At 38.8% G+C, this 27,346-nt stretch overlaps 1 long non-coding RNA gene across 1 annotated transcript in view; it reads right to left on the reverse strand.

Annotated features, from left to right (window-relative positions):
- Positions 1-19,187, reverse strand: part of LOC134299298 (uncharacterized) — a 28,769-nt gene extending 9,582 nt beyond the window's left edge. The window contains exons 1-2 of the long non-coding RNA XR_010006482.1: positions 18,336-19,187; positions 284-343 (exon numbers count right to left, since the gene is read on the reverse strand). This is a non-coding gene — a long non-coding RNA (uncharacterized LOC134299298). The remainder of the gene's footprint in view (positions 1-283; positions 344-18,335) is intronic.
- Between the last annotated feature and the right edge of the window lie 8,159 nt (positions 19,188-27,346).

The following is a 27,346-nucleotide window of genomic DNA, read 5'->3' on the forward strand; positions in this document are numbered from 1 at the left end:
AAAAACCAAATGGGTCTTAAATATTCATTCAAGATCAAGTAGAACTGAAATACTTGAATAACAACAGGGAAAACTCACACAATAATATACTTTGGTGGAAGAGAAAAATCAATTTTATCTTTCATTACAGCAAAGATTGCAGCTGAAGAAAGATGGAAGTTTGAGGAGACAAATGATATCATTATCCCTGCTAGTTAAAAAGTCCTGAAGACCTGGCTCCACTGTAACATGTAGGAGACTACTGAACCTTGGCATAAAGGAAAAGTAAGAAGAAATGATTTACCTGATTGATTTCTGATGTCCGCCTTCTTTTAAAGTACAGCCAATAGAAAAGCTGGTAAGCCTAAAAGCAAAAAAGAAGGATCATTAAATCTCACCCCTAATGTTCATTATTGAAGAAAAAGGACACAAAAATGCCTAGCAACCTTTCAGTCCAGTTATTTTCTTTTCAAGGGTGCAGATAAAGATGGCAAGAAAAAGAAATTAGTGAATTTCAAGGAACACATATTGCAGGGCCAGACAGTCAACTTTTTGTTTTCTAAGTTCTTTCCTAACAATTCACAAACGGATAATCAGACACACATAAAATGATGTGTTTTTCAAATACTGCATCCCCATCCTGAAAAAAACAAAAAGACCAATTGAAAAATTCTGCCTTTCATTTAACTATTACTGAAACAGATAATGCTGCCAAAGTGTGAACAGCAAAGGACTAGGATACACATTTTCCCAGCTTACAATACTTAGTAGTATTTTAAGTCAAGCTCTCTTTCCTGATAGTCTTATTCCATTTATGATTTTTAATTCAAGTAATAATGAAAATACGTGTTATGTGACACCACCACCCACCTTGACTTAAATCTACACAGGCAAGAAAATCTGAACTCACTTTGAATTTGTTGGTGTCTGTCACCATTGACTTTCAGTGAGCCCCATGGATTTTTTCAGAGTTAAAACAGATTTGCCTTGATATGGGCAAAGTTGGGGATCACCCAGAGTTTTGTGGAAACTCTGGAGTATCCCATGATTTTGGGGTAGTCTGAGTACTCAGATCCAATACACCCTGATCTACTGTACAGACTGAAGTCATCACCAATGCAGGAAAAGAAGATGGATTGTACCACCATTCTCTGTAAACTATGGACCTCCCTCCAAGTTCCTGGCCATCAAGAGTGCCCCTGTGGCCGAAAACCCTCCTATTCTCTCCTCTGCTGATAAATCACTTTCCTATGGTCAAACTCATTAGCTTATCACAACAATAATCCTCACTAGAATGCCCTTCAAGGAATGCGCTTCAAGCTGCTGGCTAGGAACCATTGTGTGCCTGTTCCCAGAATCCTCCAGCCCAAGCTCTGGCCTGCCTGGGACAGCAGTTTGCTCCAACTCTGGCTTTATAGGAATCTCAAGCACAAACCCAGAATCTCTTGGCAAGTCAGATGCAGAAGCAGTCACAGAGTCAGGAGTAGGAACAATCACAGGATGTACAGGCCCAATCTCAGGATGGGCTACAACAGCCCCATTCTAACATCAACAGAGTTGCTTCCATAACCAGCAAGAAGGAGAGAAGATTTATAATTAATAATTAACAACAGTTAATTAATACATCCATAGCCCAGTGCATTCATCCTTTCGTCACTCTCACTTATAGTAACATAATGCATTAATATGATAACAGCCCCATAGATGCTTAAGGCGATCATATCTAGGCAGGCTAATAGGAGAGGAAACTTGGTTCATGAAGTGCTCTGCTGTGGCTGATTTCTCTGGTTGAGTTAGTCTGCAGTGCTAACAAGAGAAATCAGCCATAGCAAAGCACTTGATGAACCAATCTGGACACAGTATACTATTTGAGAACACAGAAACAACAACTATCATATCAGACTACACAGAGAAGCCATTGAAATCCACAAGCATGTGGACAACTTCAACAGAAAGGAGTAAACCATGAAAATGAACAAAATCTGGCTACCAGTATTAAAAACCTCCAAAATCAAAACAGTAAATAAGAAGCAGCACTCTGAAAACAGAAAAATTCCAGACAGGAATCAATCAGGGGCAGCTAACGACTCTGAACAAAGGATTCCCCCAGGCCATGATGAGAGGCTGGAAAGGCCATTTAAGACTAACAGAGGTGATTAATTACAACATTCACACTGGCCTCCAACAGACAAGAGTTCTTCCCCCCACCCAGAACTTCCACAGCCCGGAAAACATACAACAACCCTGTGATCCCGGCCATGAAAGCCTTCGACAACACAAGGGAGCTTTTCTTTTTCAGGTTTTTTGCCCTGGCTGGTTGGTGTAATGTGGTAATTCTAGTCTAAGCAAGATAACTTTCCAAAATCCTACCCTTACATATGCAAATTCATAGGTCCCACAGAAGCTCTTCTAAAATACATTTGGAAAACAGCTACTGGCTAGTTAATTTTTTTAAACTGAGTTTGGGATTAATAACGGCTTTGGGATCTCTGCGCCCCACATAAATAGAAGTGAGCCAGTTGGCTGAAATTACCAAATACACTGTGTCTAATGGAGCTCCCTGAAGTGAAATGGAGTATTTCCATTTACCACAGTGGGTCTTTGGAGCATATCCCAAATTCTCTGAGTTGCCAGAATGACAGTGTTTTAAAACAAGCTGAATAAAGGAGTTAGTTTTAATCCAGGTTTGAAATAAGAAAATAAGTTTACTTGAATCTACATAGAGTGGAGACATATGCACCATAAAACTGTGCTACTGTTGGGTTTAATTTTAAATTAATAGTCTTGGTTGGTGTTTCCCAAATCTTTGGTTTTTTGGAGCAAAGTTGGTTTCTAGCCTGAAATTTGAGAAACACGTCTTTTGACATCAAAAACATTGTACGATGCTACAGACTGTACTGCACTATCCTTAGCAAAGAGCTTTCGGGGACTGGAAAATTACAGTCTGGGTGATAGCAATGCTTTTTGTGTGAAGGCCATCGGCTGACCAATCCTACATCTTTGTGGAAAGCCTTCCAAATTAACAACAAAACTATCTTTTGTGAGAGAGTCACTGTCATCCAGACCTTTAGCAATTGCAAGCACAGGGCACAACGAAGTTTGAATTAAGAACCAGTTGGCTCTGTGTTCTGAAGATCACTTAACTTGGCAAACCCACCAATATCTTTGAATATATGTTGAACCTTCCAGTGCAGGTTTTGAAATCAAACTTCTATTCTTAACCCCAAAATGCTGACTAATTATCCAGGAGCAATCAGCTATGTTGAATTAGCTGGATTTATTCAACAAAAAACTTGTTGTGACTTTCATCCATGTGAATGTCTGAAGTAAAATACATGTGCTCAATGACTGAGCCTTTATAAAAGATGGCTTTGCTTTTATTTATGTTTAAAGTAGTATTTGAAAGATTTCTTTATATTCTCTTTAACTGAGTATTTACTCCTTTTCCCCCTCACTCTTTTTCTCTGAAAGGGCCCTTGATCTATTGGGCATATAAACAATCCCATTGCTATTCTGAATACAGAAGCCCAGATAGTGCATCACTGAATCAGGCAGTCCAAAATTACAACCAGATGGTAATTACTAGGAACAAAGACAAGGCTTCAAAGGCAACAGATTTGGTGCATTCCACAGTTCATGATGCCTTTTTTCCACAAAGATTAATAGTTATTTTAAGGCCATTGTACTTGGTTAACTTGCATATCACTGACTTACCTAGAAAATGAAGCAACCCATTCTTTGAAGGTGACATAATGCAAGATTTCGATAAAGGATCAACTCTTGTCTCTGAGGGATTTACACATTACAAAAAATAACAGATTCTTGGCACATATTATTCTGATGATTTATTGATGCTGTATTTTTTTTAGTTTCCTTCTCCTGCCTATCACGAATTCACTTACCCCAGCCAAACAAACTTTACATGTCTCATTAATATTGCTGAGCTTTGACAGCTGGAGGTAAGTAGCCAGCAAAATGTTTTGCAATTAATCTATAATGCCTTATGTTGGTGTATAAACTATAATGTCTTAGGACTTATTTGGGGGATCAGCTAGGAACTCCAGGATACATCTTATATAATGAACAATGTTTTAAAGTGATTTTTAAATTTGCCTAAAATTTGAACACCTGGTTTTAAAAAATCCAACCCTGATCAATGTGTATTCTGGCTGCTCATTTTAGGATCATTTGGTGTTTTAACACATATTTTGATAGCAAAGGTGAATGGCAAGCTTCTAAGGAGCAAGAGAGCACCACAAAAGAGCAGAGTGTCTCCAAAGAGCAAAGCAACAAACAAACCAAGACTTAACCATCCAAAGTTTGAGCCAAATGCTTCTTCGTAGTTTGGGTTGGTATTTCATAGGACCATACTCTCAGAATCTTCACCTCACACTTCTTTTGCTGGAACAGACCGTTATTTAATATAAAAGTGATTCCATCTTTGTAGCAAGAGAGAGAGAGAAACCTTATGCAAAGACCTTATGAAATGATGGGCTTCCCATAATAGGCTTGTACCAGAAATGCCCATGAGCTTGCAAAGGCGTTCTCTGTGACTCACGGGGGAGACTGAGAATGCCAAGACTCGAGTGTCAAGGGAGAAGCTCAGGCACTTTCCCAGACTCATGGGAATGGCATGAGGCTGTGGAAGGAATGGGGATTTCCCCTCTGTGGCAGGAGAGGCAGGCATGTCAAGGGTCGAGAGCAAGGGGAGAAACACAAGTCCCTGCCCAGCCTTGCCCTGTTCACATGGGAACAGGGCAAGGCTGAGGAAGGGGTGGGGCTTCCCCCTCAGTGCTTCCTCACACATGCCCATGGGAATGGTGCAAGACTGTGAAAGGGCTGGGGCTTCCCCTTCAGCAGGGAGAAAAGAGAGGTGGCCCACCAAAGGACTTTTAGATGAATATTGGCCCTTTACAGGGATCAAGTTGTGCAGACTAGCCATATGTTGACACACTGTGCAGTTTTGTCCTTCAAGAACAGCCTTAACACACCGTGATAAGTAAATAAAAACTGCTTTACTTCAGCAAACAAAGTATAGCACATTCAGTGGAATAATGCAAAAAGAAACAAGGAAGTCATAAGGCAAACACAGTCTCTTGGTAAACTCCCAAATCAAACAGTAGTCTTACTTCAGACAAAGAAACAGCAATAAATCCAGATGCAGACTTGAAGCAGGCACAAGGAGAGTGAAGTGAAGTCATTGAGTCAGTTTGTTACCAGCAAGAGCTGGCTGCATCTGCTTCTGCTTTATAGCTCTGAGTCCCCTCCCAGCTGCTAGGGCAGTTCCTAATTACTCAGCTGCATTTCTGGCAGCTAATCTAGCTGAATGACATCTCTGCTCTGTTTTCTTTCGCCTCTCCTGGAATGAGGGTACTTGCAAAGTTTCCTCCTCCAACTCCAACTTACCCTCAGATTCATGAACACTTTCCTGCTCCCCTTCCTCTTCTGAAGAAGAGGAATCCTTAACACACGCGCTCCCACACACATGCATTTAAATGAAAAGATTGTACCTTTGACATGCAATATGGGGGTACTGTTCAGGTCCAACTTACTTACTCCTCATACCAACTGGTCCGCTCTTTAAGATCTTCAGGGGAGGCCTTACTCTCACTTCCATAATCATCACAAATGCAACTGACATCAACAAGGGAGAGGGCAGCTGCTCCTACCCTATGGAACACGCTCCCAAAAGAAATCAAAACAGCTTCCTCCCTTTTCTCTTTCAAGAGCCAACTAAAAACCTTCCTGTTTAAACAGGCATCTAGCAAAGAAATTTAATCAGGAATGACAGGAATAAGGGGCTGATTAATAGCCAGCTGCAATAAATCACTATTGACCAAGCGGTCATGAGATTGAAGCCCGGGTTGGGTTAAGCCCCCGACCATTAATAGCCCTAGCTCGCTGTTTACCTAAGCAGTCGGAAAGACAGTTGCATCTGTCAAGTAGGAAATTTAGGTATGCTTTATGTGGAAGGCCAATTTAACTAATTTACAACACCATAAAATTGCCAGCAGCACGTGGAAAGGAATGAGGAAGTAACACCATATTGAAAAAGAGTGTCATCCTAACTGGTATTTTATAGCAGCAGTCGTGGTCTATAGGTGGTAATATTCACCCATCCTCTTCAGGAATGGAAAATGTTATGAATCTATATTCCTTATTCGCTGTTCTGAAATATCTAGTTCAGAATCTTCACTGCTATAGTCTTCCATCACATTTCAAAGCCATTGTTCGCTGTAAATTGGATTCATGCATTTGACACAGCTTTGTATTTTACAGTGTTTCCGCATTCTACGACTGCAGTAAAATTATATAAAGTACAAGTGGCTTTAGTGGCATATTTGACATTTACAAATCTACAGCGCAGTAATTTTAGAAAGGATTTTTTTTCCAAGTTCATATAAACAGGAGAAGTATGTATGCATAGGCACATAGTCATCTATCACATGGAGGCTTTGTTCCAAAGAACTGGCATTTCCACATGATTCAAACTGGCTGAGGAACCCCTAGGTGTCCCACATGCAATCACATGGGAATTATTTAAGTTTTCTGAACTAGGCCTTTGTTACCATCCATAGCCCTCTTCCAGTGCCTGCCTGTTCTCCTACTTTCATTTCTCTCTGAAAGTTGTTTTTATAAAGTAATTAATTATTGCCAGAATCCTATATGGTCTGTAATGTTATGTAACTATACTGTTGTGTAACCTAGCAGAGGTGTTAAGAAACCAGCAAGAGTGCCTGATGTGCATTGGGACCCAACAGGGTATGTAACAGAATCAATGCAATGTGCATTGGGTCTGACACAATGCACATCAAGATTGGTGCAATATGCATTGGGGCCAAATGCATCAGGCACTTTGCTAACTGTACTACATAGTAATGTAACATCTGCCCTATACTGAATATGCATGTTATACAAGTCTGCAATTCTCATTCCTGCATACCAAAGACCACTTAGGACTTCATCAGATTACACTGGGAAGTGTTTAGAAGTGTTCAGAAGAAGAGAGTTCAGTCTAACTCCATTTTGTAATAAAATTGAGTTTTTCCCTACTTTTCAACCACACTGTTTAGTGCACTCAGTTGTCTTATGTATTTTTCAATGAAGAGGTTTCCACACTGCAGACATTTGGTCCCGCCTACCATCCCTCTCAGTGCTTTTTGGTACTTCAACTCCCATAATTCCCAATAGCAGGGAGGGAGGGAGAGAAAAGGGATGGGAGGGAAACCCATTTGGAAAGGCAACAGCACTGGCCCTCCCAACACAAGACACAGACAAATCATGGAAGGAAAGAATAAAGGTACCCTAAAAGGCTATTTTATTTTATTTTTTGCAAAGTAGAAGCATTATGAGGTAGCTTACCACCAAACCTTCCTGCTTGGGGAGAAAAGGGAAATTGCCCAAAAAGTTTATTTTGACTCCTCCCCCAATTTCTCCTCCCACAAATTGGGTGATCTTAACCCGAGAGCAATGACTGCTACTATATTAGAAATTTGGCAAAACATCCAGAGTTTTGAGAGAAATCCATTTCCTCACCTCTTCCTGATATGTTGGAAAAATATGCTGCGCTCAATGTTTAAATTTATTTATTTATTTGTTTGTTTATTTATAGTATTTATATTCCGCCCTTCTCACCCCAAAGGGGACTCAGGGCAGATCACAATGTACACATACAAGGCAAGCATTCAATGCCATATGAACATAGAGACAGAGACAGACACAGAGGCAATTTAACCTTCTCCAGCTTCCAGCTTCCTGAGGGTATGCTCGATTCCGGCCACAGGGGGAGCAGCTGCTTCATCATCCACTGTGATGCCGACGTCCTCATTCCAAACACTGCTGGATGATTTTTATGATGTCGTAAATTAGTTAAATTAGCCTCCCCACAGAGTGGTACCTAAATTTCCTACTTGATAGATGCAACTATCTTTCGGGTTGCTTAGGTCAACAACAAGCAGGGCTATTTTTTATTTTAATGGTCAGGTGCTCTTGGTCATAGTTATTTATTGCAGCTGGCTACTAACCAGCCTGCACCACAGCCTGGCCCCAAGTTTAAATACTCAAAAACTGCACTTTAACCAAAATGAATGTGGTGAATCCAGTGGAATACCAGATTGTAAGTGCAGAACTCAGTGGAATTTATGTTATGTGATGAAGTAGTTAGAAAGAGAGGAAAATATATATTTACAATTCCACCCCCCAAGTGAGTTACTATTCCATAAGTCTATACTCTCTGTTTTTCTAAAGAAAGGAATAGCTGCTTTTGTTTACTTTAAAAAAGTGAATGCACTACCATAAGACAACAACATGGTCCAGTGATATTCTTTGCATGGACCATAAGATTGTCTCACGTAGCCCTTTAGCAGGGCTACCATATCTATAGAAGTAAATGAACCAGCAGTGTTATATTGCAAAGGAGTGAAATTATATCTTGCTAAGTTACAGTTGCAACAGAACATATATTATTATTTACCATTGGAGAAATGAGTGCTTATTCCCACTCCATTACTTTCATGCTTTGCTACTGCAATATCGTACAGATTAACATATATCAGATGTTTTAGATACATAGATTGGTCCTCTGACCATATCAACAGTAAAAGACAAAAGACGAGCACTCAAAGACGCAATAAGTACAAATCCCTATCCTAACACTCCTGTAATAGTTAGCTAAAATACATTTTAGTTTCAGATGCTTTAGTTATTCACACTGATTCTCATATAGCTAGACTTATATTTTGTAACCTTTAAAACACCTAATAAACCATCAGAATTGCTAACCACACTGTCATATTATTTATACAATGCTTAAGGGCTTTTCTTCCTTAAATTTATTGAAAGCACTAGTGCAAAAATACTTGAAGTCTTTTTTGAAAGGCAATGATTTGGATGACATGGATCTGTATTCATTGCTAAGCCACAATTGACACTGAAGGGAGTTCTCTGTGAGGTCCAGGATCTCATAACTCAGGAGACCCTCGCAGTTTCAGAGTAGTTGCAGTTTCAAATTACAATAAAATATTAATGGGTGTAACATAAGGGCAGGGAGCATAATTCTCTGTGGTAATTGAAAACATGTGTCATATTTCTATATGCACACAAATTTGGCTTGCTTTGACTTTACTGCTTGTTAAGGAATTGAGGAATCTGTCCTTTATGAGCCCACTTGTTTGAATGTCATCACCTGGAACCTGTTATCATTTGGTTGTGAAATGTTCTTTTGTTGAAGTGGTTCACTTACCTTAAATTCATCTTGCTTACTGAAAAATAGCAAATGATGACTGAGACTGTGTCCTTGAGTGCAAGTGTGATTTGATTTGATTCAGAGCAAGCTCCAAGTCAGTGGTTTGAGATAACCATCATAGAATTTACAAAGCCAACCTGGTGTAATGGTATGGACATTGAACTATGACTCGGGATATTAGACTTTGATTCCCTACTTAGCTACTGGGTTCCTTTGGACAAATTCCATTCTCTCAGAGGAAGCCAAATCTACCTGAAAAAATATTGTCAAGAAAACCATGTGTTAATTTTATCATAGGGTTGCCATAAGTCAGAAATTACTTGAAGATAAATAATAGCGATAAGAACAACACATTGTTGACTAACAACAACAACAACAAAGAACTTTCCTCTATCTTTACCTAACAAATTCCTGTCGTCTCCTCTTTCCGGTAAGTTAAGGGAGGCAAAATGGTCAAAAGACAGTGGCAGTGAAATATGTTATTCTAAAAAACAGTATGTTTGGCTGCGATTTTGAGCCAACCGGATTCAAAGATGCGAGATGTCTTTTTGTGTGGGATGTGTGTGTGCATGTATGAAACGTTTGCGATTAAATATTCTAGGAAAGCAGGATAAACTTGCCCAATCACTGTTTCCTCCTTGGGCCTCACAGATACACCCCTGCTCTCTTCTTGACATTTCCAAATCACGCATAGCCAACTGAAGAAGAAGTGAGATCCAAGATGCTGATGGCTAGGACAAAGAATGAGTTTTAACTATGTGAATAATGGGTATTTATTGACTCAGTAGCAATATCATCACAGTCAGCTGAAAAGAACATGAGGGATAACTTTAGCAGATGTGATGGAGTTTTTTGACAGAAAGGAGTGGTGAGAGTCAGGCTGTGTGGCAAAAAGCAGAACAACCTGGCAAGACATCGAGAGAACTGAAGCAGATCTCTGAAGTTTGTTGACTCCAGGAGGTGGGAGGATAGAAGCAATGGCCACAGTAGAGAAAAAGAAGGTGCTGGCTAAGATCTGGAAACACAGAAACACAGAGCTTCTGTTGCTTGGGTGGAGGCAGGGAGCCATACTAGCAACAAAATTATTTTGGACAGGCACAGCTATAGCAAGACATCAAACTACATGGCTCTATTCATGGTCTAGCTTCAATGTCCTTGGACTGAATAAGAGAACGATTCAGAAGTTTGCCTTGAAGTCTCTAATTCAGTTGAGAGAACCTTTCTAAGTGTAAACTGAAATAAGCTAAGTGCAAACTGAAATATTTTCTTCAGATTACTTAAAATATTACCTCTGGCAAGCTACCTTCCCCCTTCCTCATTTTGTATCTCTAAATTTAAGGGCTGTGATATTTAAGCACTTCATCCCTTGCCTATTTTATTTTACTTTATGTTTACTTGAAAGTGATATATGATTCCTCCTGGTTCAGTGCGTATAAGCCTTGGTCTTAAAAAAACCTTGGGAATTCTAAAGAGGCTCCTTCTTTAGAGGCTTTTAAGGAGAGGCCATCTGTCAGGGGTGCTTTGAATACGATTTCCTGCTTCTCGGCAGGGGGTTGGACTGGATGGCACATGAGGTCTCTTCCACCTCTATGATTCTATGATTCATAAATATTGCTGGTATCTGAAGAAGACATACACTTACATAGTCCCCAAGGAATTAAGATGAGAAACATTCTTTTTGCACATTATTAAATGCATAGGACAAATGGATATTGACACATTGCAATTGCTATCTGATATGAATATTCTCAGCAGGGACTACTTTGGGAGACAAATGAAGATGAAGCACAAGGCTTGGTCAGTGAGAGAATATTTTCAAAGGCTCAAATACATCTTAGGTGGAAAAGAAAAGGGGATTGTTGGCAGATTATAGCAGAATATTACTTCAGGAGATGACCAGATGAGTAAAGCAATGGTACTGTGAGTGATGTTATTAGGTCTCCTTGTCTTCAGGTGCATCATTCTACACTATAGAATTAATGCGGTTTGACACCAGTTTAACTACCTTGGCTCAATGCTATGGAATCGTGGGAACTGTAGTTTTACAAAGTCTTTAGCCTTCTCTTCCAAAGAGTGCTGGTGCCTTCACAAACTACAATTCCCAGGATTCCACAGCTTTAAAGTGGTGTCAAACTGCATTAATTCCACAGTGTAGTGTACACTTCTTTAATATGAGGACATTTTCAACATATAATGATTGCATTAGCATTTAAGAAGTCTAGTTACCTTAGATTATTCCTGAAAGATAACCTATAAGTAATTACCATAGGTATCCATTATCTGTGAAATCCCAATGATTTTACGCACTTCCAGATGAAGGCTTTTGTGACTGACAGGAGAATTACAGCAACATTTCTGATGCTCACAATCAATGCTCTTACTAGATCTATTTCTGTGTGGATTACTGCTGGTCAAAATGCATTTGTTGGCACTTCTACTGAGAGGGACATTTCCCCACTCCAACCCCTGGTTTCCTGTTTAACTGGGGGCAAGCAGCCATCCATTGGCAACTTCATAAAACAAATAGTTGTTGTTACAGCCGTTATTGCATTAAGTTGTAAATAGGGGTTGTTTTGAGTTCTGCCAAAATAAAACTTTTGGCCAATCTCCTGTGTTCTGATTGGGACAGAAGTATTTCTGGAACATCCACTAGCTGTGCTGGACTACCACCTATGCTCCAGGGTGTCTGGAACGGAGAGGGATCAGGGTGAATATTATGTGAATGGAGATAGTGCCTCTTTGTGCAGGGCTGGAATGTATCCTGGAACCCATTACAAGTTCCACCATTCATTCCATAGTTCAAAAGAAATGGGTAATTCCAGGCTTTCCAAATATTGTAAAGCAAAGCACACTAATCACCTTTGTTCTTTTTCATTCACAAATGCCAGAAAAGCTTTTCAGAAGCCAAAAAGCCTGCTTCAAACTTTTGAACCTCAGGAACAGCAGCCTTCAACTTGTGCTACCCAACAGCTACCATGTTTAACTCCCACAACAGAGTAGGATTTATGTAGGATAGAAATGGGTCAGTTCCGTAAGGCTTAGTTCAAGCATCATAGATGTAAATTCTGAAGTGAACACGTTATTTATGATCTGAGCCGTGAAGAGTTACATCTTGGAATCCCCTGGTCAGCACAGCCATTCCTAGCTTTAAAAGTAGCTTTTGTGTGTTTTGTTTAGGGCAAAATCCCGAGGAAGGATCATGCAGCCCTTCACACTAGTCATTGCTTTGGGACCACCCCATTTGAAAACTACTTCTGTACTTGGAAAGGTAGCGGAATGACAAGGCAATCTTTCATACCATCACTGCATTTGCACTTTAATTACTTCTCAAGTTTGCTTTCTTATACTTGAAGTATGGCAATACCATTTGCACCACCCCATTTGTAATGCCTGCTTTTCCACGACTGGTGCGGCTTTTTAAAAAAAATTAAGAAGCTATAATTGCCAACCATGGAAACATTTTTCCTATGCTTTTTCCTATCAACTAGCACTTGCTGGTTTTGTTTTTGTATAATACTCTTTAAATGTTTGTATATATGTACTTTGTGTAATATTTAAACATTCCTTAATCCCCTTATTTCTTTAAGTATTCATGGCTTTTACATGTAGTAGTAGTAGTTATAGTAAGAATTTAAAGGCTAAGTAAGTACGTTTGCATTGCACAGGGATGACAATTATTTGAATATCTTACATAAAATTTAAGATGGAATTTGTAACCCTGATTAAATTATTAATAGAATATTTATTTATTTAGCTTTTCAACTAACTATTATTAGTTGTTACGGAGTATATCCATTTTTGGACATTCTGTATATATCATATATCACTTTATACACTGTCCTTGGGAAGGTTCATCCTATCACAGGTGTTACATTATCTAGGCATTATTGCACAAACTTTATATTGTCTGGGCACATTCTTTTATAGATTTTACAGAGTTTAGGCCTGTTCTTGCATAAGGATATTCTAATATAGACTTAATTATACAGCACATCTATAAACCATTCCCCAAAGAGGATTGGTTACAATTACATCTATAAACCATTCCCCAAAGAGGATTGGTTACAATTACAAATTTGGTAAATCGGGGTAGACTGAATGCTGAGAGAAAAATAGACAACTGGATAAATTCAATTAATAAAATAAAACATTTAGAGATAAAGGGTAGTAAAGGTAAAGGTTTCCCCTGTGGCGCAGGCTGGTTAGCTGCCAGCTGCAACAAATCACTCTAACCAAGAGGTCATGAGTTCGAGGCCAGCCCATGCCTGCGTTTGTCTCTGTCTCTGTTCTATGTTATGGCATTGAATGTTTGCCTTATACGTGTGCAATGTGATCCGCCCTGAGTCCCCTTCGGGGTGAGAAGGGCGGAATATAAATACTGTAAATAAATAAATAAATTGGTATTCCATATCAGCCAGCATTTCAGACTATGGTTTCCAGCCTAATATCGTCATAGGAAAGACCCATAGGAAGCAATCCCAAAATATCTTTTTCTATCTGGCTTGACACAAGATTTATTGCTGTGGTTTACATCTTCTTGTCCAGTCATCAGCCAATGAGAAGATAAACTTCACTGAGTTTCAAAGGTGCTCTGAATAAATTGCCACTATTCCTTGATCTGGCTACCTGTTGTTAAGCATTAGTAATATTTCTCTACATTGGCGTATTGCATCTGGATGGGTTCTTATTTTCTCCTCTTACACTAATGATATCCCTGTTTAAAGTTAGCATTGATGATTAATGTTTTTAATCCTCCATAACACAATATGCAAATACTTTTAAATATAATTTAGCACTTCTAACATTTTTACAGCTAAGTTCCAGGGTCTGAAACTGGTGAAATGTAACAGTTAGAACAAAACACAATGTAGTTTGTTAAAGATAGAAAATCAGAGTGACATTCTAAATATCTCCAGTGAGAAATCTGGAGTGGTTTGTAGATTGTGCCCAATCTAGAATGTATAGTTTTAAATAGATGGGGATGTGTGTATGTGTGTGAATGGCCATGTGTGCAGAGAAGGCATCTGGTCTAAATCTCTGACAGTTTTTTTGAGGTAAATCTGTTTTTTCTCATTTAAAAGGCTAAATTTCCTTCTGTTTTCTTTTTTCCTCTAAAACAACCTTCTCACAGCTCAAAATATCACAGCATTTTCGAACCGTTAATTCTATTTCTTTCTTTTTAATCCCACTCTGAGAACTTTTGCATGTTATGAGCCTGAGGCCACTGTCAGGTATTCATCAGTAAAATGTATAGAGAAAATATGCTGGCCACCTAGGAAGTTTTGAGCAAAAAAGAAACAGTATTATATTCTTCAGCTGTCAGCAGTCTCCAGCTAAAGTTCACACTATCCGTATCCCATAAAATCATTGTGGAGACTTTCTTGAAACCTTTTGATTATTCCATTCTTGGCTATTTTATAGGGGTAAGGTTTTTATAAATTCTGCCAAGATGTGAAATCGTATAAAATAGATAACCTGCAGAGATTTTATGAGGGTAAGGTTTTTATATATGCTGCCAAGATGTGAAATCACATAAAATAAATAACCTGCAGAGATGGTTGATTAAACAGAAGAAAAAAAAACTATGCCTTATAGAAATTAGTGACGGACACGAAAAAGCAAACATCCAGCAAGCAAGATTTATTACAAGGTTCTACATACTTTCATTGTAATATCGGCAAAACTGATTATTATTATTATTATTATTATTATTATTATTATTATTATTATTATTATTAAGAGAATCTCTGTTTGTGTGTGCAATAGCACCCAAGACCTAGATGCTACAAAAATGACATGAAAATATACCGAAAATGTACACGGATACTGAGGATACATTATGGGGTTCACTGGTTTGTTTTTTAAATTGATTGCTTCAATTTGAGTTATTTAAAATCTCTATGTAGGCTGTTGCACCTTACATACAATCTCTAGATGGCAGATTTCCCTAATTTTCATGAAAAGCTGCAATCATGCCTTGGATATCAGTTTTTTCCCAATGAAAGGCATATTTAAAATGTAATCTGCAACCAAGATAGATACTAATTTCCCCATAATATATTTAAACCAGATCCATGTGGTATTGCTCTCAAAAAATAAAATGATGGGGTGACAGAAGAAAAGGAGCATGGACATGGCAGGTGAGGTAAGAAGAATGTGTTGGTGTCTGAGAAGGAAAAAAGAATCTGGATGGATCAAGAGTCAGAAAGAGCATTTGGAATAGTGAGAAGTTTATTGGGTTTGTATTCCAATAAAAATATATTTCATACCTCCTGAAACAATAAAATGAGAACACATCTTGGCTTTGATATCTGTACATTGCCAGGATTTGTGATGCAATTTAGAGCAAATAATACATATTTAGCTAAAAATGTGCACAATTCAACAATATAGACAGAAACCTCAATTAATAGAAACAACATGAATAAATACATATAATAAAAACATTTAAAAGTATGACTCTGTTATATAAATAGATATATAAACATTCCTCAGATTTTATATTTTCCGCTTCATAGAAAGTGTTTCAATTCAGTGCTGGACAAAAATGGAGTAAGAAGAAGCCCACTGGCAAATGTGAAATTCAACAATACTAAACTGGACAGATTTGGACTTCCCTACTTGCATCCCATAGTGAATCTGCCATAGAAAGTCAATCTTCCTCTGTACAAGTTGGAAATCTTATTTCACTTAATACCCTTCCCAACTGCACATTGTGTTTCATATCCCACTCCATATCTCACTACCGACCAGCCCCCAGGAACAGCATTTCAAGACAGATAGATGCATGTAGTCTTGAGAGAGTGGGAGGAAGTGTTTTCTACTAAAATAAAATTTAAAAATCTGTAAATAAATAAGACTAAAATGTGTTTTTATTTACAAAAATGTTTTTGTTATTATATGATTATTATATTTATTTATACTCAGCTTTACCTCCCCAAAAGGGACACTGTTGGTTTTTTTTTAAATCAAAAAACATCATAAACAAATTAGATCAAGCATGGTGCAGTGATTAAGTGTTGGCTAGTCCTAGTGACTCTAGGGATCCAGATTCCCACTTGGCAATGGAAACCCACTGTATGGCCTTGGACAAGTCACACTCCCTCTAAGCCGCAGAGGAAGGAAATGCTAAAAATCCTGTTTTGAATTTGATTAGCCTGCTATGTATGTAATTGTTAAAGATGGAAAGAATATTCAGCAACTGTCAAAAACATCCAAGGAATTCCCATCTCAAAAGGAATGGTCAATAAAAATGGTGGAAATCGTGAGTATGGATCAACTTTCACAACAGCTAACATGCAGACAAGATAAATCCAGGAAAGACATGGACTGATCATCACTGATAGAATATATGGAACAAGAAAAAATGAAGATACTAATATAAACCCACAAATAGAAGGTATCGACCCTTTTGGAATACAGAAAAGAGGAAGTAACAAATGAAAAAGTAAAATAGTCAATTACAGACTTTAAATACCATGATACAGAAGACTGGAAGTATAAAAACTCCCCCCCTCTTCCACTTTCTCCCTTTTTTCCTTCCCCCATCCTTCACTACACTACTCAACTTCTCCAGATCTCTTCAAACCCCACCCTCACCCATCCTCCCCATTACCTTTTATCTCTCTCTCTCTCTCTCTTTTTTTTATTTTTTTTTAGAAAAAACTCAATAAAATTACTTTAAAAAGAAAAACATGTTCTAGAATGTCAAGAAGAATCCTTGATCCTTGCAATTTTTGGACTTATTCTGTGCAAATTGTGCACATGATGGTTTCATATAGAAAATGTTTTCTGCACAGGAAACAGTATTTTCTGTGTGAACAGTAATATTCAACACAAAAATATTAATTCCTGCACACAATGTGTTATGTATGGAGGGGACAAAACTATAACTGGGTTTTGGTCCGCATAAAATGTTTGCCTTGAGGTTACCTCATAAGACAATAACTTTCTGATATCGATCTGGTTTGCAGATCTACAGTAATTTGTAGATTTAATTTGAATTTGTAGGGGCGGGCTGTGGCGCAGCTGGTTAGTACCCAGCAGCAATAAATTACCACTGACCGAAAGGTTTGAAGCACGGGTCGGGGTTAAGCTCCTGACTGTTAATAGCCTAGGTTGCTGCCCACCTAAGCAGCTCAAAAACAGCTGTGTCTGTAAGTAAAGAATTCTAGGTACTGCTTAATGTGGGGAGGCTAATTTAACTTAATTCATGACACCATAAAACTGCCAGCGGCATGCGAAGAACATGAGAAAGCATTACCATTAAAAAAAAAAGACTCAGCATCACTGTGGATGATGAAGCGGCAGCTTCCCCTGTGGTTGGAATCGAGCATACCCTCATGAAGCCGGAAGCAGGAAAATATTAAATAGCCTCTATTGTCTGTCTATATATGTGGTATGTCTGATAATGGCATTGAATGTTTGCCATGTATATGTGCATTGTAATCCGGCCTAAATCCCCTTCAGGGTGAGACGGACGTAATATAAATACTGTAAATAAATAAATAAATTATACTTCAATAGATTTGGGGGAAATTACTTATTTTATAATAAAAAGTTAAAAGCAAAGCAAAACCAGCTAAATATGGTAGCTATCAAAACATACTTTCTTAATCAGTTGCATACTTCATTTGTATATTCTATAGACAGTTTTGATGTAGAATGATATTATTTAGGAATGAATCAGAGGTGTTGAATGAAGAAGGATCAGGCCCCTGCTTCAGTATTTTTGAAGCAATTTAAATGTTTCAAACACACCCTTTACAACTAATCCAAGGCACATGTGTTTTGGCTGTGCTGGTACAGAGACGCAAGGACTTTGATCATTTAATAATTTTCCAAGACATTTTTAAATTTGCACAGAAATAAGAACACACATTAGACAGCATATAATCCTCTTCTTCCATTCTCTTTCTGTTTTGTTTGACATCCAGTAAAAATGCCACAAAAGGACCTAATAAGCTACAGATTTTCAAAGATTTATATTTTGGCACCTTTTTTATAAAGAGAGAGAGAGCAGATGCACACATATGAAAAAACTCAGTACATTTATAGAGCCAATGTGTAGAATGCAGAAAAATAGCTTGGCAATTGTAAATCACTTTATTACCTTAAATTTCCTCTTAGGGTGTGTGAGCAGAAGAAATCAAAAGAAGAAGCAAACAATGGAGATAAAACTGGCCCAGAGCAAGGTATTTCAGGCTTCAAAGAACAGGATGTTCTTATTTACCCAGGAAAGCCCTATAAAACAACAAAAGACATTGTGACTTATGGTTTCTTTAATAGTCCATATCAAGCACATATAATAAAAAGAGTGATGAAGACTGGGATGCATTCCTATTCCCTTTAAAGCCCTGAGTTCAATAACTAGAAATAAAAATCAGTTGTATCAGGAGTTCAAGGTAAGGGAACCGAAGTTTTGATACTAAAAGGGAACCTCGTACCATCCACAGATTTAACCCAAAGTTCTTATATGTTCCCTTTATGGGTACAAAGTACTTATATGGATGAATCTGCAGCATTTGATTGGATACAGCCATGAGATCCTGTAAGCCATTTCGTGTCCTGGCTTTTGGTGGGGGTGCCATTTTTGGGAGTGTCCTGAATAGGGGAGAGCAGATATCTGTTTTTTACTCTGGGGGTGCCAAAAGATCAGTTTTCTATCGGCCCACTCACCATCCCTCAGGTTCCCAACTCTCAGTCAGTCCCACTAAATAAAAAGAATCAGAAAGATAAAGGAAAATTAAAGAAAGATTCAACTGTAATGTCTTGAATAATACATAAATGCCATAGCGGTTGGTGCTCTTTAGGGTTTTTTGGGATCTCCAGATGTTACTGAAGGACAATTCTCATAACTTTTAGCTATTCACCATGCAAACTGGAGATAATAGGAATTGCAATTCAATAACATTTGTGACTCTGAGGAAAAAAATTAAAGGACATTTTAAAATCAGATATCATATTCACAAGCTGTGTATCTCAATTCAAAGCTGTGTATCTCAAGCCCACTCTCCTGCCTAAACAGAACAAACTGTAGCCTTCTAGATGTTACTGTATCACAACTCCCATCAGCCCTAGTTGTGATCTGTAATGTTGAGGAATATGAGAGTTGTAGTTCAGCCCCTGAAGGGCCACATAAAATGACATGGCGGGCCAGATTCTGCACAGGGGCCTTAAGTTTGATACATGTGATCTAAAGGGCCCAAACATGGCAATAATGCCCCAGCTTTCCAATAGGTTATTTAGAAGCAAAAGTTGATAATTTTCCTTCCAGTAGTGAGGGTTGGAGTCTCTTTGGCATAGGCTAATACAAGCCCCTAAAGACTCATACAATTACTCACACCTCCATTTAGTAGACAGTGACCAATCTCTGAGAAAAGATACATAAATAATAATGTCCCCAATATACTGGGGATACCGGGATACCAGTGTTCTGGAAGCTGCCATCTGTATTGCCTGTTATACCACTTCCTTCTAATTTTACATAAGGACAGTCAAGAGTAAAGCTTGTGTAAGTTTTATTCCTTTCCAAAAATGTCATAAAGAGATATATTTTAATCTCCAGAATGTACTAAGATGGCTTCTGAACATCTAACATTTCAAATATTATTCTTGAATATTCTCCTAGCATTTGTTTCTGCCATTATTACTTCTCATGCAATCATTGCTAATTGCTGTTGAATATGTCATATTTTAAGTGGCAGAAAAGGAGCAACTTCCATCAATCAAAAGTTTGTTCTGCCTTGCCCAGCACATGGAGGAGTTCTCCACAGTTTCTGAAGTATGTTGTTTCTGTTTTGTCCACTGAAAGGGTCCCAGAGACGGATCATGAGGCATTAGACATGTGAAACATATGCTCTGCTACTGAGCAATCATCCCTTCCCAACATCTGGCTGCAAGAAAGAAGATGTGGTCAACTGCAATCAAGCAAATATCTTGGGCAAAACTCAACAAATAATTCAGTGACATTTCCTAATGCTTCTGGTTTCTATTGTCTGTGTGCCATCAATGGCATAGAGTTTTTCAAGAAAAAAGCTGTGGATTATGTTTACTAGCTGGACCTGACAGAACAAATTGTTAGGAAAGGAACAGTTATAGGAGTGGTTCTAGCAAAGGATGGGTTATTATAGGAGCCCCGGTGGCGAAGTGCGTAAAACACCGGCTCTTCAGCTTAGAAATGGAGATGAGCTGCTGCTGTTCAGTCATTTAGTCATCTCCGACTCTTCGTGACTGCATGGACCAGTCCACGCCAGAGCTCCCTGTTGGCCGTCACCGCCCCCAGTTCCTTCAAGGTCAAGCCAGTCACTTCAAGTATACCGTCCATCCATCTTGCCCTTGGTCAGCCTCTCTTCCTTTTTCCTTCCATTTTCCCCAGCATCATGATCTTTTCCAAGCTTTCCTGTCTCCTCATGATGTGGCCAAAATACTTCAGCTTTGTCTCTAATATCCTTCCCTCCAGTGAGCAGCCATTGGGCATTATTTCCTGGAGGATGGACTGGTTGGATCTTCTTGTGGTCCAAGGCACTCTCAGGATTTTCCTCCAGCACCAGAGTTCAAAAGTGTCTATCTTCCTTCGCTCAGCCTTCCTTATGGTCCAGCTCTCGCATCCATACCATTGCTTTGACTTTGCGGACCTTCGTTGCCAGTGTGATGTCTCTGCTCTTCACTAATTTGTCAGGGTTGGCCATTGCTCTCCTCCCAAGAAGTAAATGTCTTCTGATTTCCTGGCTGCAGTCTGCATCTGCAGTGATCTTCGCACCTAGAAATATAAAGTCTGTCACTGCCTTCACGTTTTCTCCTTCTATTTGCCAGTTATCAATAGGTGTCAATAGGTGTAGATGGAGATGAGCACCAACCCCCAGAGTCAGACATGACTGGACTTAACGTCAGGGGAAACCTTTACCTTTTTATAAAAGCTATGCACAGCAGCAACAACCAAGTATTTAAAATATTTGTCTTGCCACTGAATTTGATGAGGAGAGTTAGGCATTCTTGTCAGTCATTTTTCACAGCTGATTTAGTACAAATCCCTAAGTATCACCACCATATAAGAAAAGGGGGAGAAGGATAACCTGAAGCATATAATGATAAAAGCTCCACTATTTCGGGCCGAGCTACAAGAATATAGTCAAATCAGCCTATTTTTGCTCCATGCTGTTTTTACAGGTATTCAGTTGTCAGTTCATTATGTTATTTTTTTTTTAGGAACATTCAGTTTCATACATAGTTCTCACTAAAAAGGGAATAGCAACTGTATGGGAGTCATATTCCAAAACACTTCTGTTTTTTTTAATTATTATTTCCTCTCCTAAAATAGCACAGGAAGTAATGTAGAAAAATATGCATTCGGTAATGTGATTTTTGGGTTGCTTTGGAGAAGATAGGCAGGGCTTTTTAAGTTATTGCAGACAGAAAAGTGGAAGTCTATCCTCCCCCCCCCCCCCCCCACAGTTAGGTATCTTTCCCTTTTCCTTTCCCTTTTCCCATCTCTACCCCTCCCTGAAGCCCTTCCCTTACCCATATCTGTATATATAGTTAGAAACCCAAACCTTTTCCCTTTCCCTGATATCTATAGAGAGGAGATCCCTTTCCTACCCTACCGAACCTTACCTTACCCTTCTACCTAACCATACTTACCTCACTCTTCCCTTTAGACACACGGTTGTAATAAATTTCAATAAAAATTATTTTAAAAAAAGTTATTGCACACATTTGGGGGATTTCAGCATCTTTTCTGGGTCAAAATAGGATTGCAACATTGAGAGAAGTGCACAGTCTGAAGGAAGGTTGCATTCTGATCTTCATGTTTATCCAGAAAGCACAGATTAGGTTGATTCACTTCAGTTTGAGGGCTAAACAAAATTCTTCCTGACAATATATATTTATGTGATTCATCCTTGAATGCTAACAATTTTTCTTTCACAAGTAGCCAGCACTGTATTGTGAACAGGAGGAAGAAGAGCTTGAATGCTTCTGCCCACCGCAGTCCTAACCAAGAGGGCTGAACCATGCTAATGGGGTTGCCTCTTCAGCAGCGTCATGTTCTCTTGAGATTTTAGTGCCAAAATCTGAATGCAGAGGGGAAGGGGACAACAACTTCCACATTCCATTATTATGGCACACAAGTAACCGTTACCCTTAAAAAACTGCTGCCATCACAGATATTATGTATGAAATCAAGTCCTCCAATACCACTCAGAAAAGTATGTGTATAATACTGTTGTTATTGCTTTAATTCATCCAAATTCCAATTGACTCTAAATTATTTCAATAATTCAGTAGTTGAAATAGACCACAAGTGGCATCCAGTCCAACCTTTTTCATTATCTTTCCTACACCCAACTCACACAAAGCACAATCTCATTTTTTTTCATTATCTCATCTCTGACTCCACTCTTCACTGTCACTTTTCTAACTTTCCTCACATCTCTAATTCCTAGATCTTAGTGACTTATCTTTCTCTTACTACCACACACACCAGTCCTATAAAATTCCCATTCAAACATGCATTCTAGTCACCCCAACATTTTGTGCCATCATGCTTCCTCCAGAAGATCACTTATGTTCTTACATGTAGTGTACACTGCATGCATAACCACACTTAACTTTATCTAATGAGCACAAGCAACTTTCCCTGTGACTTGCCTAAGATCACTCAGTGTGTTTCCATGGCTGAGTGGGGCCTCCAGAGATCTATGCCAACATTCAAACAACACTGAATCTCACACCATGTATAAATTGTAATGAATTCTGAAAATGTATTACAGGCAGTCCTAGAGTTACCAACATCTGACTTACAAATTATTCATACTTTAAAACAGGAATGAGACAACAGGAAGTGAGAGAAATCTATTCCTACGAAGGGAAATACACTCCTGGAAGAGTTATCACGGGGGAAAGGTGTCTCAAGTGAAGCTGTATCACAAATCTTTGTTTCCACAATAAGCCATTTTTTTTTCAAAATCCAATTATCATAGGGGCAGAAAGTGAGGTGAAAACTTCTGAACAGGGACACAGACATCAAAACAAACACTACATGGATGTTATTGCTATCCAAAGCTTATGTATGTTTTCTCAGGGATTGGTCACTCTTCACTAAATGGAGGTGTGAGCGATGCTCGGGTCAGAGTAAGCTCTCGAATATTAATAGTCTAGCTTGCTATTGACCTATGGAGCCGAAAGACAGTTGCATCTGTCAAGTAGGAAATTTAGGTATCACTTTATGCAGGGAGGCTAATTTAACTAATTTACGACACCATAAAATCTCCAACAGCGTGCGGAAGAATGAGGAAGTACTCCATCAAGAACTCAGTGTCACAAGTGGACAGTGAAGCGGCAGCTTCCCCTGTAGCCGGACTCGAGCATGCCCTCATGAAGCCGGAAGCTGCAATGTTAAATTGCCTCAAAATCTGGCTACCAGTATCAAAAACTCAAAAATCAGAACAGTAAATAAGGACCAATGCTCTGAAAACAGAGGAATTCCAGAAATTAATAAAATCGTTTGTTCATACACATACTGAATACTGATAATAAACATATTTTGCTTATTAATGGTAGTATAAGTATATGACCTAGATTCCTTGTTTGACAATGATCAGGAGATAACTAGCCCTAGCTAGGACTAGGTCAAATGGGCGCCCAGACTTTCAAGCCACCACACTAATAGAAATGAAATTTTGTTCTCCTTCTGTGTTTCTCAACTTAATCTGATTTTCTGCCTAAACGCCTAGGGCACATTTACACTGACCACTCGCTGTGGAAAGTGATCAGTACTTCGAAACACTGCACAGGGCTGATCTGAATTAACTCGGGGCAAAGGCACTCAATGAGGCTTCAATTCAGTAAAAATTAACTGGGGGGGGGGTCTTCCTCAAGATAGGGACAGCCCAGACAGTGGTAACTAGTTCCTACCATGTCATGAATCAAATGAATCTTCATGTACATATATAACGGGAAATAGGGCAAGGGGGAATCTTTTATAATATCCCACCGCTGCCACCAAAATAAAGGAAATATTGAGGCAGGGGGAAAATCTTTTATAATAATAATATCCCTCCTCTGCCACCAATATAAAGGAAATGAGTGAGTGGGGAGAGGCTAATTATAACAGATTTGCTTTTAAAACTGGTAGCTGCTTTAGGTTGTAAAATGTCTTTAGGATTTTTGTTGTTAAATGTGTCTGAGGCAAACTTCTCCCATTCCCTGCCCCACACTGTTTCTACCCCTAGTTCCCAAACTGATGTTCACTATGAGGCTTTTCTGTGGCATTTTATTGTTGTATTGCTGGAACTTTTATTAAGGCTTCTTGATGGACAATATACACTGTGGAGGCTCTTGAAAGTTGAAAATAGAATAAAAAATTATTTTCTTGAAAACAGGTAAATGATTACTTCAGAGAGGTTCATAAGCGTAATCGGTTACAGACGTTCTTCAGCTTAACTTAGTTGTATGTTTCAGAATTACTTCACTTAGTTTCAAATAGCTCCAACCAACCAATCCATCTATTGGTCACAAAAACCCTCACTCTATTTGCTGAGAATAGTCACGTGTTCCCCTGGATTGTTAATTAACTGTAAGCTAGAGTCCTTCTATTAACCAGCCCAATAGTGAGAGTCAAGAGATCCAAGCTGCCTGACTTAGCCTGTCAGTTTCCACAGCTTTCAGTTCTCTCTCTCACACACACTCTCCCAACTCCCAAACCAAACTGCTCTCTTCAAACCCTCAAACAGAACTCTCCTCTTCAAACCTCAAACCAGAACTCCCCAGAGCTCTTTTTTTCTGCACTCTAAGACTTGGCTCCTCCCATCTGCTCTGGTTGGCCAATCCTCAACAAAATGGATGCCTGCCTCACTCACTGTTACCAAGGCTTCATTCCAGGCCTAATAGGTAAGGTTCACTACAACATACAAACACACACATTGCACAATGGCCTATTTATGGTGAAAATACAAAATCTTGCTCACAAATAGTCCCACAAAGTTTTTCCCCTAACAATTTCCCCTTCAAAGAAGGAGGCATGTGTCATATTTATTTCATTGCTACCAACTATTTTGAATACAATTCTGAATTTTTGTTTTGTCTTGAATGCTTATTTTTCAAGACCCATGATTCACTGTTAAATATGGTGAAATTTCATGTCAATGAGCAACTACAATTACATAACTGACACCTAAATTACATAAGATCTGAGGCCTCCTGAGAATCAAATTTCAAAACTAAATGATGCAATTTAAAGAATTTGAATAGCATAACATGTATCCAGAAGTCATAAGAATCCTGTAAAAACCTTGAAGAGAAAATCTATGAACATTTTGAGTTCAGGCACTACTTCTGCTAATTCTGTTTATTGGCCATGTACCCAAAAACTTTATTGTATTCTGATTTTAATAAAATGTGCAATGCTTATACAACATAATGCAATCTGATAAAGGAAACTCATTGAATCAATCAGCCTTGCAAGCCCCATCCATTCATTTGGTCTGATCTAACTGGCACTCACAATTGGATCTATCCCATAATAATTATTTTCATACAACTATAATTCTTACATGATGAGCCACAGATCTAGATAATTTAGAATCCTACTTCTTTTTCAAGTTCAGTGAAGAAAAGTTGCCAAAAGAAACTGAAGGTGAACACAAGTGGAGTAAAATGAAGGAACTGAGATCATTATCCATAGATCTGCCACAGAGATTTGAGAGGGAAATATTCCAAACCAATTTCCAAAGTTCATGTATTTAGACTATGTGAACTCATCTTGAACTTGTTGGGGGATTGATGCATTATCATTTAAAGGAAGCCCAAAACACAAATGAAAACAGCATTCATCATCACTCTTATCATGGAATCTACACTGGTAGGTTTGAAAAAACCCTTCATTTCAAATAGGGAAACAACATAGAATCATAGAATCATAGAATAGTAGAGTTTGAAGAGACCTCATGGGCCATCCCGTCCAACCCCCTGCCAAGAAGCAGGAAATCGCATTCAAAGCACCCCCGGCAGATGGCCATCCAGACTCTGTTTAAATGCCTCCAAAGAAGGAGCCTTCACCACAACCCGGGGGGAGAGAGTTCCACTGCCGAACAGCTCTCACAGTTAGGAAGTTCTTCCTGATGTTCAGGTGGAATCTCCTTTCTTGTAGTTTGAAGCCATTGTTCCGCGTCCTAGTCTGCAGGGCAGCAGAAAACAAGCTTGCTCCCTCCTCCCTATGACTTCCCCTCACATATTTGTACAATGCTATCATGTCTCCTCTTAGCCTTCTCTTCTGCAGGCTAAACATGCCCAGTTCTTTAAGCCTCTCCTCATAGGGCTTGTTCTCCAGACCTTTGATAATTTTAGTCATCCTCCTCTGGATGCTTTCCAGCTTGTCAACATCTCCCTTCAACTGCAGTGCCCAGAATTGGATGCAGTATTCCAGGTGTGGTCTGACCAAGGCAGAGTAGAGGGGGAGCATGACTTCCCTGGATCTAGACGCTATACCCCTATTGATGCAGGCCAGTATCCCGTTGGCTTTCTTAGCAGCCGCATCACATTGCTGGCTCATGTTTAACTTGTTGTCCACAAGGACTCCACAAGGATCTTTTTCACACATACTGCTGTCTAGCCAGGTGTCCCCCATTCTGTATCTTTGCATTCCATTTTTTCTGGCGAAGTGAAGTATCTTGCATTTGTCCCTATTGAACTTCATTTTGTTAGTTTCGGCCTGCACATACTGCACATGTTTTAACCAAAATAATACTTAGTTAATGTGGCCATGGAAAGCAAAAGAATGGATGAGAAAAAGTTGAAAAGTTTATAAATAATAGGACTAGTACCCTTCAGTGTTTCTGATTTCCCCCCTCCTTTATACAAGCCTGAACATGAAAGGCTTTCATGTCTGTACAAGTACACAATGTTAAGTACTGCAGTCCTTTAAGGCATATTCAACCTCATGATCTAACTAACATTAATAAATTGATCTATCTCTTTTAAAAAGCTGGGGATATTAAATTATTTTTTGCAAATGGTTTCATTGTACATCAAAGTCACTAAGAATAAAACATGGCTTGAAGTCATGGCTCCAAATGATAAGACTTAGCCAGTGTATTGAGCACATGGAAGAGGACAGAGCAAGGTCTG

Source organism: Anolis carolinensis, chromosome 1, assembly GCF_035594765.1.
Source record: "Anolis carolinensis isolate JA03-04 chromosome 1, rAnoCar3.1.pri, whole genome shotgun sequence".
Taxonomy (NCBI): Eukaryota; Metazoa; Chordata; class Lepidosauria; order Squamata; family Dactyloidae; genus Anolis; species Anolis carolinensis.